The sequence below is a fragment of the Neolamprologus multifasciatus genome, chromosome 22, assembly GCF_963576455.1.
Source record: "Neolamprologus multifasciatus chromosome 22, fNeoMul1.2, whole genome shotgun sequence".
In the NCBI taxonomy this organism is placed as follows: Eukaryota; Metazoa; Chordata; class Actinopteri; order Cichliformes; family Cichlidae; genus Neolamprologus; species Neolamprologus multifasciatus.
Window position 1 is genome coordinate 9154705 of NC_140459.1, and position 13780 is coordinate 9168484.

Here is a 13780-nt window from a genome sequence, read left to right on the forward strand (position 1 = left end):
ATTAATAAAGCTGTATTTTGAGTTCATTCCTGCCTATGAGCTTGCGTTTGGGTCCACTTCCTGCCTGCCACACAGCCAAATCATGACAGCTTAGTGTGGAAAAGTAAGGAAACAACTAATTAAGTAAACATAAGCAGCTACTATAACATCCATATGCTGGTCTCATGTGTTTGTTTTCCCTTTTAATTCTCTTACTTCACTTAATTTTCCTCCTTTTTGTGGTCACTGTGTTTACATTATATATTAAAGTGTCAGTACTGTGTTCCTGTAAAAGAAGCAAAATGTGCACAGGTTTTAGTTTGTGGATGTTTGGGATCAGGGCAGAAGTTTCAGAGGGTCAAGATGAGAAGGTCACAGAGGAATCACCGACCTTCCAGTGAGCTGCCTGAAGCATATTAAAGGGTCCAGCCTGTGCTGTGCAGGCTGCTCCTGGGATTTGTACACAGTTGCTTATTCACATTTCACAATGTGATGTAACAAAGCAAGTACTTTGACATTTTTACTGCAACCATATTTCAATATTTTCCAGCCGGCCATTTGTGCTGTTGCAGCTGTATGGTGAGCCAGAGCTGTGCAAGCTCAGAGTGATTTTGAATACATTGTGTTAAGGTTAAACAGTGAGTTTCAAGCGCATCTCTCTGACTTCTAGTTAGAGATCAGATCCTGTGAGACACTCACAGAGTGAGTTTTTTTAGTTAACTGTTTCAGTTAATGCAGCTCCAATATGAATTACCGGTGACAGCCACTAAAAAACCCCATTAACACAAACTTACAGCAAGCACATGATAAATCCATTGTAGTCTGTAAAAGCTGAGCCGGCCTTGTATCAGCACAACCACTGCTACCAATTTCACACTTAAATTGCTGAGTACTACGCCATCTAGTGGTAAGTACTCTGTAATTTATGGTACAGGTACAGCTTGAGAGAATGCCTGAGTCTGTGAGCCTGAGCTCAGGCCTAATGCACTGACTTAACCTATTTACAAACAACTCTCCTCACACATTTGCTGATCCGCCATGACAGAAGTGTAGCAAAGTCACACATGAAAAGAAGGTAAGTGAAACTTATTTGCAAATTTACAAATCTGATCACACAAACAGTTAGTTGACTTAGTTTAGCAGAGAGCTGTCAGGTTTGTTTCATTTGTTTTTTGTCAATTGTTGATGAATTTGTTGCTGCTCCATATCAGTGCAATTTATGAAATATGAGGTTAGCAGATTTTGACAATTAGATGGACTATTCTGCATTCAATGTCGTACACAATGAAAAAAATAAGCAATTCAAATGAGATGAAGCATAAACTATTTTATTATTTAAGACACAGAAAACAAAAAGTTGTTCAAACTGTTGACAGATGTCTTTTTTCACTTGACTAAACACGCTAAACATTTCCAAATGCAAACAAAGAATTAAACAAATCATTCCAGTGCTGAGACAAAAAAAAGAGCTGAGATGAGATAAAAGTCGAGTTAAACAAAATTCCGTGTGGATATAACAGGTTGAGATTAAATTAGTCAAACAGATTTCAAATCATATATCCGTGAGAATAAACTTTAACTTAAACATTGAATCTAAAATCAAATTGAAAATTATACAACTAAATTAGAAAAGACAATGTTTTTGTTGTGGTTTCAGATGCAAAGTTTGAAATTAATGATGTAAGAGTGTTAAACTGTGTTTGACGGCAGTTTTTAGATTTAACTTCCTTACATAAACAAACAAATCTTTGTTATAAACAGGTAAATGATACCCCAATTAACAAAATTAGGTTAAAAGTCTATTTATCTGGAAAACACTCTGAAAGCCTAGATCAGCGGTCCCCAATCCCTGGGCCTCGGACCGGTACCAGGCCGCGAGAGTTGAGGCTCGGGTGTGAAATGTATGGTTTTCAGTGTTTTTAGCGTTAGTTTGTTATCGTTTTTATTGTTAACTCTGTTTTCCTGGGTCTTTTCCCATTGAATGAATAATGAATAAATCTTCTTTTTTTTGGTACCGGTACTAGTTTTATTTTGTTGTATTTATCCGCGACACCTTAAAGGCCGGTCCGTGAAAATATTGTTAGGCATAAACCGGTCCGTGGCGCAAAAAAGGTTGGAGACCGCTGGCCTAGATAGATGCAACACTGAGAATGTGACTTTTGTTTTTCACTTTGTATTTTTTGCGAATTCACTTATAGTCACTCATAACATCTTCATGTTAATAATTTATAGAATTTCCTTTTTCTCACTCAGACAAAATCAGACTGTCACAGCTGGATTCACGGGTTATTAGGAGAAAACAAGTATCGTCATTTTCAGCAGATTTGCAGTTTCTTTGGCTCATTAAAACATTTCCTCCAGACTTCTAATGGCTTCTTCTTTAGATATATATTTCCATAGATCTGGAATTGCTCCACTGCCCTGGAACTTTTTCCCATAGTGATTTTCCAGTTGTGTTTTAAATTGACAAACAAACCATTTCCAATATGCCAGATCAGACCCATCAGGAGTGATGCTCCAGGTATCATACGGTGGACCAGCAGTTTTGTACTGTTTGTAGGGAATGTATTTCTCTGACCTAAGGTAAAAACCTCCTTCACTTGTAACAATTGTTGTGCAGACAGTGATGCTGAGGACTTTAGTTTTTCTATAGTAATATCCTATTATCCCATCAGGTCGATGAAAAGGAGTGCTGTGGTCATCAGGACTGTGATCTTTCATGGTGTTGGTACAAACAGCTGCACAGAATGGACACTTTACCCAGCAGCAGTTACAAAGCTGATCTATGAGGATTTCTTCAGGCTTCAGCCTGGATTCCTTCAGCTTATCCAGGGAGAGGCTGCTCATCTTCTCAGTGATGGATGTAAATCCTTTCTGTATCTCTTCCTTGAGAAAGTGAAAATTGTTTATGTTACTGAAGTTTTCAGAACAAATGTTGTCCAATGTCAGCTCATCCTTTAGAACATTAGAAAATTCTTTCAGCCACATTTCTGTGTCTCCTCTTTTGACTTTTTGTGTTGCAGTAAATAAAGCCTGACTCACAGTCTTTTTGATGTCATCAATATTTTTGAGTATATTCACAGCTTCATCTTTTTGATACATGTAGATGTATTTCTTTACTTCTGCTTTAATGAAAGCTTCTGTTTGTCTCCTTGGATTTGTGATGTAAGTGATGAAATCATCAAAGTTTTCTTTCTCAGCAAGTGACTTCAATACATGTTTCTCCAAGTTCAGTCTGTTCCCATTGAATGCTGGGAAATTACACCTCATCCTTCCAGCGAGATCAATGGCAGTCTTTTTATAAACAGCCTCAATACTTTTCACAGATCAGCTCTCCAAGCACAACAGCAGATGAGTTTTCTTTACAAAAGCTTCTAAAAACTGTGTAATACTGTGTTTTCTTGCTTTCTAAATAAGTGATTGGATCATTGCTCATTTTAAATTTCTTGTGTGACTCTAGAAGCCAACTCTCTGCCCTGTAGAACACATACAGCAAGAGATCAACTCTAAACTCCTTATTGAAAGTGTATTTCCTCTCTGACAGACATTTCTGAACTTTTTCTGTGACATGATTGGCCATTTCATGCAAATATGTTGGTGTGTAGCCTCTTGCAGCTACAGGTTTGCTTTTGATTGCATCAAGTGAGTCTTTTTCAGCTTGGTCAATGAGCAATCTGATCTGTTGTTGTTCTTCATGGGAGAAAGGGCGTCTTGAAATATGTTTTTGTATAAAACTAATCAACTGATTACTACTTGTCATCCCATAATCTGAATAATTACCAACCTCTGACATTTTCTTGTATTTGCCACTTCTTTTACATTCATCTATGAGAGCTGGCTCAAAACCAAGTTCTTGAAGGATAATTAACTGATCTTCTTTAAAGTTGATGTCTTCAACAGGTTTTGTATCTGCTGTTAATTCAGTAACCCAGCCGCTCCAAACAGAGCTGAACTGTCGTTGAAGCTCTTCTTCCTCTTTGGCCTTATCCTTCAGCTGCTGAGCGAGCTCTTTGCTCTTCTGTAGCAGTTTGTTCTCAAACTCTGATTTCTTCTCATCCAGTTTTTTACAAGCTTTCTTCTGCTGGATAATGCCATCCAGTTTTCTTTTCACTCTGTTCACTTGTTCATAATGAAAGTCTTTCATTTTGATTTCAAATCATCCTCTCCACTGAGCCAAGATCTCTCTGTCTTTGTCATCCTCAAAGTACTTTGTCATTTCTTTTCTGACTTCTTCATATGTTTTGCTTGTTTCTTTAAAAAGATAAGATTGTTCAACCTCTTCAAATTTTCCATATTTAATTCTGTTATGAAGTTGGTTTTCAATGGTCAACATGTTGCTCCTCAGGGTCCAGGTCCAGCTCCCATACTGGACTTCCAGTTTTCTGTACACTGAAATTTCAAGTGTGTTTTTAAAACTGAAAACAAAACTTTCATTCAGCAGTGCAGTCCACAGGTCCTGGATTTTGATTTTGAACTGTGAGAGAGTGATCCCAGCAGACTTTGAAGCTTTAGAGAGGATGGTGTTCTTCACTTCCTGGATGCTCTCACTGTAACCTGGATTTGGAGGAGCCATGGGTGGACTGCCCTCCCATAGCTGGGCACAGTATTTCACATCTTTCTGAACATCAAATTCAATGACATCGCTGAAGCACTCTGCATCACAAACTTCCTCTTCAGCTGCTAGTTTGGCCATCTGGTCCAGTTTTTCCTGCAGGCGTCTCTTTCCATCCATGTTTTTCTCTGCTGCTGCAACATCTGTGACATTCTGGTGAACAAACACACAACTGGGAGAAAGTTGAACTTTCTTCATCCTCATGAAAGCCTGAACAACAATCTGCAGGATGTCTTGCATCTCAGACAGATTCTCTCCAAAGATGTTGATCAGTGTCAGGTTTCCCAGACCAACAACAAATGTCGCCAGTTCATTGTCATGATGAAGAGTGTTGCTACCTTCTAACTCAAGAGCACGCAGTCCTTCAGTGTCCACCACTAGAACATAGTCAAACTTCAAGTATTTCTTCATCTCCTCTGATACTTTGAGCAGCTGCATGAAGGCACCTTTGGTGCACCTGCCAGCACTCACTGCAAACTGCAGCCCAAACATGGTGTTCAGCATTGTTGATTTTCCACTGCTTTGTAGGCCCAAAACTGACAACACAAAAACTCTCTGGTCCCCCAGTTTCTTGATGACTTCTTTTAAAAGACTGGAGATCCATGTTAAAGGCACATGACCTGCATCACCATCCATCAGCTCTATCGGGTGTCCTGATATCATCAGCTGTGCAGCCAGCTCAGGGTATTTAGAGCAGTCAGTGTGTCTGTTCTCTCTTTGTGTTGTTTTATGGGCTTCATAGATCTGTCCCATTTCTCTGAAGATGTGCTCCAAACCAAAAGTTACAGACTGAAGTTTTTTTGATATGTCTTCAAGTTCAGTTTGTTTTCTTAATAACAGATATGATTTGTCATGTTTGTTCTTCAAAGTCAAGACCTCAGACCACTTTTCATCATAACTTTGGAGAATTGAAGAAACATCATCTGTGCAGAGGGCATCTATGAAGATCTGAGTCCATTTTAGGAAATACTTTTTCTCTGTTGGTGGCAATGATGAGAGACTTCCAGTGAACAACTCCATCAGGTTACTGCAGGAAGCAGCACATTGTTTCTGACGTATGTTCATCAGTTCTTGTTGCTTTTTACTTTTCTCCATTTCAATGTCTCCTCTGAGATGAAACAGTTCTCTGTGTATTTTGCTCCACTGATGCCACAGTTTGCCTCGACAAGGGAGAAAATCATCTTTGATCTTTGAGACATCCATGTTATCCTTTTTAAGTATATTGATTATTTTAATAGCAGCAGATTTCCCTCTTTGACAGGCTGGGTCAGTTTCATCCACTTTGATTCCAGAGAGCTCAGCCATGGTTTCAAGCTGGAAGGATGGTTTCAAGCTGGGACCATCAAGAGAAGTTAAAATTTCTCTGATGATCCTTTTCAGGTGTTCAGATACATCTGACTGGTTTCTGTCTTTGAGGCCCATTATGTAATTTCCATTTTTTGTCTTAACAGCATCACAACTGTCATCAACAGTGAGACAAATGAGAGGCTTATGAGACTTAAAAAGAGATGATATAAATGATCGACTTTCTTCATTGCTTTGCAGAGATGCCACAAGAAAAATATTGATGGAGGATTTTTCAATCAGTATGTCACGCTGTTTTTTAGTCAACAGAGCATCACCATGGAGATTACAAAAGGCAATGCAGTCATTGAAAGTATCATTGGGTTTTTCAGCAGGGCAGTACCAGGCAATCTCTGCCACACCATCCATCAAACAGCGAAACTTGGTGCTTCCTGGGCAGTTTCTGTGGAAGAAGGTGTCGTGACGGTCGTTGATCAAAGTGTTCATCAGCTGAGATTTAGACACTGACAAAGAACCCAGACAGAAAAATGACACCAAGGGTGTTTCAGCTTTGTAGACTGGAACACTCTTCATGGTGATGATCTTTGAATCACACTGAGTTACCTTCCAGGTTTTTGTTATTTCTCTGAAAGTCCACAGAGGAAACTGAATCTCCTTTGTGAATGGGTCAGGAACAAGCAATGGTAAGGCATACTGACACTGAGAGAGCTTTGTAATCATCATCTGTTGTAGGAAGCTGTCTGAGCAGTGAAATACTGCCATCTGAACGTCCATTGGATGCACATGAGCCTTCTCTTTCTCATTTGTATCTGCAGTGGTTTTGAAGATATTCTCCAGATCACTGTCATCATCTATCTCAGTGTTGTCAGACTCTGTGGTCACCTCAGGACTGTTGTGTCCTACAGGAATATATCTGGCCCTGTAGTCCAACATTATCAGCCTGTGGAGAAAAGTGTGAGCTAGATCTTTCTCAGGTGTTACATGGTCCATCTGTTTCCTAGGTGGATGTATTTGAAGAAAATCTGCTGGTGACAACTTCTGTTGAATGTTGTCTTGAAGGTCAAGTCTTTGAAGCAGTGTCTCAGCTTCTGTTTTCCTTGGCATCTACAAATTACACATAAAGAGTTACTGTAAATATATTAACCTGAAATTTAGCTTTTCATTTAATGCCAATGACATATAACAACAGGTTGAAAAGGTCTTGCTTTGTATTTTAGTAAGAAGACAGTAATGTTTCTTACAAAGGATTAGACTGACATTTATACACTATAACATATTTCCGGTCTCATCGACCACTCAAAGCAGCTCATCAACTGCATCAAGACCTGAGCTGATTTTCCAATAAGCAGTTAATCTAATGCATGTCAAGGCTCGCAAAATTTCAAAATCTCTGGTAGGTCTTCGGGCCGGCATTCTTCAGTTTTTGGTAGCCCAAAAAAAATTTAAGTAGCCTGAAAAAAAAAGAAAGTAATTTTTTTATGTTTTGTTTCCTTTACAATATTATACATTAAAGTATAATATTGTAAAGGAAACAAAAAAAATAATCAAAAAATGGTTAAAATACAAATCACAACAACTGTATAAAAAATACAACCATCAACTCAAATACTTGGTTCAAATTGAATAGAAATTTCTATGAACTTGTAAGAACTGTGTAGAACATGAATCAGTCTGTGTCAGATCCTGAATCTCAAATTTCCACTGAAGTCACGGGTAAGAGGTAAGTGGAACCAAGATCTAGGCCATTTGCTTTTTGAAGTTTGCAAAGACTGCTAAATTTTGCCAATGGCAGTTCACTCTTTGCAACATAACACGCTGTTCTAAACAGCTTTTTCAGGAGTTCTTGTTGTGCTTGGTTTATTTTTAGTATGTTTTTTGCAACTGCTGTTTGTTCTGGGAAAGATACTGCAGACTGGGCAATAATGCATTTCTTGCATTTCTCATGGGTTATGATGGGGTCTTTCTTAAAATTACTGGTCCCAGTAACAAAGGCGCTTGCCGACTCAGAAATCAAATGAAACTCACAACACACCTGGCAGAACATCATGTTATTTGGCTTGTCATATTCCAGCCACATAAATTCTTTTGTCCATGAAACCAAAAAAGGTGCGCTTTCTTTTTGCCTCATGGTGTGATTTGTCACAACTTTTCCGTTTTGTGGTAGGCTTTTCTTTTCCTGCCCCTTCTTCACCCTGACCTGTGCTATTTGGCTGAGCAGAACTAAAATACCAGCGTAAATCCTGCTGCTTTTACACACGTACTTACATAACGCTCAGCGATTCTCTGCGCAATCAACCTCTCACATGTTTAAGCTTGCTGTGGGAGATTTCACTTGTCGCGTTTGAATAGTAAGCTAATGAGTGAAAAGACGATGTCAGAGGAATTGTGCGCAATTAATCATCACTCACCAATCAGTACTGACGCTCTCTACACACCGTTGGCGCGATCGCAAAGTGAAAGTGAAAGTGAAAGCAAAAAACAAGCGCAAATTCAAACGCGATTTCAATATGTCACATATTAACAGTGGCTCATCGTTGCCAATGACATAATTACTCAGCTACATTGGTGAAAGAATGCAAAAGCATGGACATATATTTTCCTTCCTATGACAGCCCAATGGGCAGGGCTGAGTTAGATTTTGGTAGCCCGACTGGAAAAAGTCGCTAGCCCCAGGATGTCGGGCTAGCGATTTTGCGAACCCCCTGCATGTGATTATAAACCTAAAATAATTCTTGCTGTGAAGGGACAGCGGGAACCACTTCACTTATTTAAGCTTTGGCAGGTAATATATATTATGGTCACATTAAGCTCAAACAGATAAACCGATCAGGTGGCCTCAATCCTCCCTTAGTTGCTCTGCCATAGATCTAGGCTGCTGGGGAATTCCCATGATGCACTGAGTGTTTCTTCTTCCGTTTCCTTTTTCATACAGGTTTTAGAGAGGCTTAGAAACCTATCTGCATTTAATAATTAGTTAGGATTAATCTTTGGCTCTCTTTGTCCTGTCTTCCTACCCTCACACCAACCGGTCACAGCCCGCCCCTACCTGAATCTGGTTCTGCTGAAGGTATCTTCCTGTTGAAAATGTTTTTCCTTCCCACTGTCGCCTAATTGATTGCTCATAAAGGGCCATATGATTGTTTGGGTTTTCTCTGTTTTCTTTGTATTATTGTAGGGTCTTTCCCTTACAATATAAAGAGCCTTGACGCAACTGATGTTGTAATTTGGAACTGTATAAATAAAACTGAACTGAATTGTTTTCATGAACTCTACTATTATTAATCTTTTTCTTAAAGATGTTTTGCATGTTGCTTTAGAACTATAAGAAAGCCTAACCATAATCAAGTTTTCTATTTTCAATTCTGTTATGAAGTTGGTTTTCAATGGTCAACATGTTGCTCCTCAGGGTCCAGGTCCAGCTCCCATAGTGGATTTTCAGTTTTCTGTACACTGCCATTTCAAGTGTATTTTTAAAACTGAAAACAAAACTTACATTCAGCAGTGCAGTCCACAGGTCCTGGATGTTTGTTTTGAACTGTGAGAGAGTGATCCCAGCAGACTTTGAAGCTTTAGAGAGGATGGTGTTCTTCACTTCCTGGATGCTCTCACTGTAACCTGGATTTGGAGGAGCCATGGGTGGACTGCCCTCCCACAGCTGGGCACAGTATTTCACATCTTTCTGAACATCAAATTCAATGACATCACTGAAGCACTCTGCATCATAAACTTCCTCTTCAGCTGCTAGTTTGGCCATCTGGTCCAGTTTTTCCTGCAGGCGTCTCTTTCCATCCATGTTTCTCTCTGCTGCTGCAACATCTGTGACATTCTGGTGAACAAACACACAACTGGGAGAAAGTTGAACTTTCTTCATCCTAATGAAAGCCTGAACAACAATCTGCAGGATGTCCTGCATCTCAGACAGATTCTCTCCAAAGATGTTGATCAGTGTCAGGTTTCCCAGACCAACAACAAATGTTGCCAGTTCATTGTCATGATGAAGAGTGTTGCTACTTTCTAACTCAAGAGCACGCAGTCCTTCAGTGTCCACCACCAGAACATAGTCAAACTTCAAGTATTTCTTCATCTCCTCTGATACTTTGAGCAGCTGCATGAAGGCACCTTTGGTGCACCTGCCAGCACTCACTGCAAACTGCAGCCCAAACATGGTGTTCAGCATTGTTGATTTTCCACTGCTTTGTAGGCCCAAAACTGACAACACAAAAACTCTCTGGTCCCCCAGTTTCTTGATGACTTCTTCTAAAAGACTGGAGATCCATGTTAAAGGCACATGACCTGCATCACCATCCATCAGCTCCATCGGGTGTCCTGATATCAGCAGCTGTGCAGCCAGCTCAGGGTATTTAGACCAGTCAGTGTGTCTGCTCTCTCTTTGTGTTGTTTTATGGGCTTCATAGATCTGTCCCATTTCTCTGAAGATGTGCTCCAAACCAAAAGTTGCAGATTGAAATTTTTTTGATAGGTCTTCAAGTTCAGTTTGTTTTCTTAATAACAGATCTGATTTGTCCCATTTGTTCTTCAAAGCCAAGACCTCAGACCACTTTTCATCATAACTTTGGAGAATTGAAGAAACATCATCTGTGCAGAGGGCATCTATGAAGATCTGAGTCCATTTTAGGAAATACTTTTTCTCTGTTGGTGGCAATGATGAGAGACTTCCAGTGAACAACTCCATCAGTTTACTGCAGGAAGCAGCACATTGTTTCTGACGTATGTTCATCAGTTCTTGTTGCTTTTTACTTTTCTTCATTTCAATGTCTCCTCTGGGATGAAACAGTTCTCTGTGTATTTTGCTCCACTGATGCCACAGTTGGCCTTGACAAGGGAGAAAATCATCTTTGATCTTTGAGACATCCATGTTATCCTTTTTAAGCAGATTGACTATTTTCATAGCAGCAGATTTCCCTCTTTGACAGGCTGGGTCAGTTTCATCCACTCTGATTCCAGAGAGCTTAGCCATGGTTTCAAGCTGGAAGGATGGTTTCAAGCTGGGACCATCAACAGAAGTTAAAATTTCTCTAATGATCCTTTTCAGGTGTTCACATGCATCTGACTGGTTTTTGTCTTTGAGGCCCATTATGTACTTTCCCTTTTTCGTCTTAAGAGCATCACAACTGTCATTAACAGTGAGACAAATGAGAGGCTTATGAGACTTAAAAAGAGATGATATAAGTGATCTTTCTTCATTGCTTTGCAGAGATGCCACAAGAAAAATATTGATGGAGGATTTTTCAATCAGTATGTCACGCTGTTTGTCAATCAAAAGTGCATCACCATGGAGATTACAAAAGGCAATGCAGTCATTGAAGGTATCATTGGGTTTTCCAGCAGGGCAGTACCAGGCAATCTCTGCCACACCATCCATCAAACAGCGAGACTTGGTGCTTCCTGGGCAGTTTCTGTGGAAGAAGGTGTTGTGACGGTCGTTGATCAAAGTGTTCATCAGCTGAGATTTAGACACTGACAAAGAACCCAGACGGAAAAATGACACCAAGGGTGTTTCAGCTTTGTAGACTGGAACATTCTTCATGGTGACGATCGTTGAATCACACCGAGTTACCTTCCAGGTTTTTGTTATTTCTCTGAAAGTCCACAGAGGAAACTGAATCTCCTTTGTAACTGGGTCAGGAACAAGCAAAGGTAAGGCATACTGACACTGAGAGAGCTTTGTAATCATCATCTGTTGTAGGAAGCTGTCTGAACAGTGAAATACTGCCATCTGAATGTCCATTGGATTCAACGAAGACTGTGCTTTCTTATATGCGTCCAAACTGCTGCTCACAAAAACATCCCAGTCACTAGAGGACGCTTTGATGGACTCCTTGACCTGACAGCTCGATCTTATAGAAATATATCTGGCCCTGTAGTCTAACATCACCAGTCTATGGAGAAAGGTGCAAGCCAGATCTTTCTCAGATTCTACAGTGTCCTGTTTGCCAGGTGGACCTATTTGAAGAAAATCTGCTGGTAACAACTTGTGTTGAACTTTGTCTTGAAGGTGAAGTCTGTCAAGCAGTGTCTCAGTTTCTATTTGACACGACTTGTTCCAACTATCTTCTTTCAGCACCTGTAGTAATTAAGCAAATAAACACACATCATATGTTCAGAAATTATAGTGTAAAAGACTGAGACAGACTATTCTTAAATATTCTTTAATCTCTTGTAACAAATTCAAACTTTCCTACCTTCTCTGCGTTTCCACTCATGTTTTCATGCAAGATACCTGCACGATAAAAATGAACCAAAAGTGAAATCTACGTGATTGAATTAATACTATGAACATTTTTTTTGTCAAAGGTAAACGAACTACATAATCTTTTCTAATGCAACACTGAAACTGAACCATTGTTTAAGAAGTAACTGCTGCTTTACCGTAGGTGTAAACACAGAGAGTGGTTACTGGATAGAAAATGAGTGAGCAGCAGTTCTCTGGGAGAGAATGACTAAATGGCTGTAGCTCAGGAGGTAGAGCAGGTCACCTACTAATCGGAAGGTTGGAGGTTCGATCCCAGGCTCCTCCAGTCTGCATGCCAAGTATCCTTGGGCAAGATACTAACCCCAAATTGCTCTCCGATGCGTCCATCGGAGTATGAATGTGTGTGAATGTAGCTAGAAAAAGCACTAAGTATAGATAAAGTGCTTGTGAGAATGGGTGTGACTGGGTGAATGTGGCATGTTGTATAGAGCGCTTTGAGTACTCCGGGAGAGTAGAAAAGCGCTATATAAGAATCGGTCCATTTACCATTTAAACTGCACTGAGCTGATAGGAAGGCAACAGTAAGTCATATAAACACATAAACACTTGTTCCAATCAATGTGTACAGAAGAGCAACTTTGAGTGCATAATACAGGCTTACTACAACTGGTCACTAGAAGAAAATTATTGCTCGGTTTGACGAGTATCAATTTATGCTGTGACATTTGGTTGGTAGGGTCAGAATCTCCCGTGAACAACCTGAAAGCATGGATCCATTACATCTTGAACTACCAGTTCAGGCTAGCAGTGGTGGTGTAATGCTGTGGGGACATTTTCTTGACAAACTTTAGGCAGATTGAATATTGTTTAAATGCCACAGCCAGTGTTTGGCACTGACCAAATCAGTCTCTTTATGACCACACAGTTTTCTAATGGCTGCTTGGATAACTATGCTATCTCACCAATATCATCTCAAAATAGTTTCTTGAACATGACATTAAATTCACTGTACTCAAATGACCACAATCAGAATCAGAATTTTTTTATGCCTTTGTTAGTTCTAGGATGGACAATTTTAATTCATTATCAGGCCGTCCTAAAAATCCAAAAATACTGCAGGAGGGTACAAAGTCTTGACTAATCATGTCCCATTTTATCTCTCTCTGCATTTAATCCTTGTTATTAAAAATCTCTGCTTCTCTTCCACAGCGTGTCTTTTGTATCATCTTTCTCCCCTCACCCCAAACCAGTCACAGCCCGGCCCTCCCTGAGCCTGGTTCTGCTGAGGTTTCTTCCCGTTAGAGAGATTTTCCTTCCTCACTCCAACATCACCTTGTCTTTTTATTAGTGTCACCTAGGGCTGTTCGATAAAACGATATATATCAGATGACGATATAAAAACATCTATTGTTTAATTTCACACTATCGTTTGTTTCGTGGTGTCGCAAAATAAACGGTTTACGGCAATATTTTTCATCGTTTTGATGGTCACTGTAGTGGCTATATTCATTTCTTAAAGTTCTCTCTTGCTCTTTTATTTAAAATAACCACACTAGGGACGGACAAGCGCCTGTTTATATGTGTTGTCGTTAGCAACAACGACGGTAAAACCATCGCTTGTCTGCTTGTTTATTTTCCACATAAGCCTTTCACAATAAAGCTCAAAATCC

General features: G+C 39.7%; 1 pseudogene across 1 annotated transcript in view; it reads right to left on the bottom strand.

Moving 5' to 3' along the window:
* The window catches only part of LOC146492907 (interferon-induced very large GTPase 1-like), a 19281-nt pseudogene continuing 5501 nt past the window's right edge, over positions 1–13780 (bottom strand). The window contains exons 2-4 of the transcript XR_014871762.1: positions 12100–12137; positions 9390–11981; positions 1–7000 (exon numbers count right to left, since the gene is read on the bottom strand). The product of XR_014871762.1 is annotated as an interferon-induced very large GTPase 1-like (transcript). The remainder of the gene's footprint in view (positions 7001–9389; positions 11982–12099; positions 12138–13780) is intronic.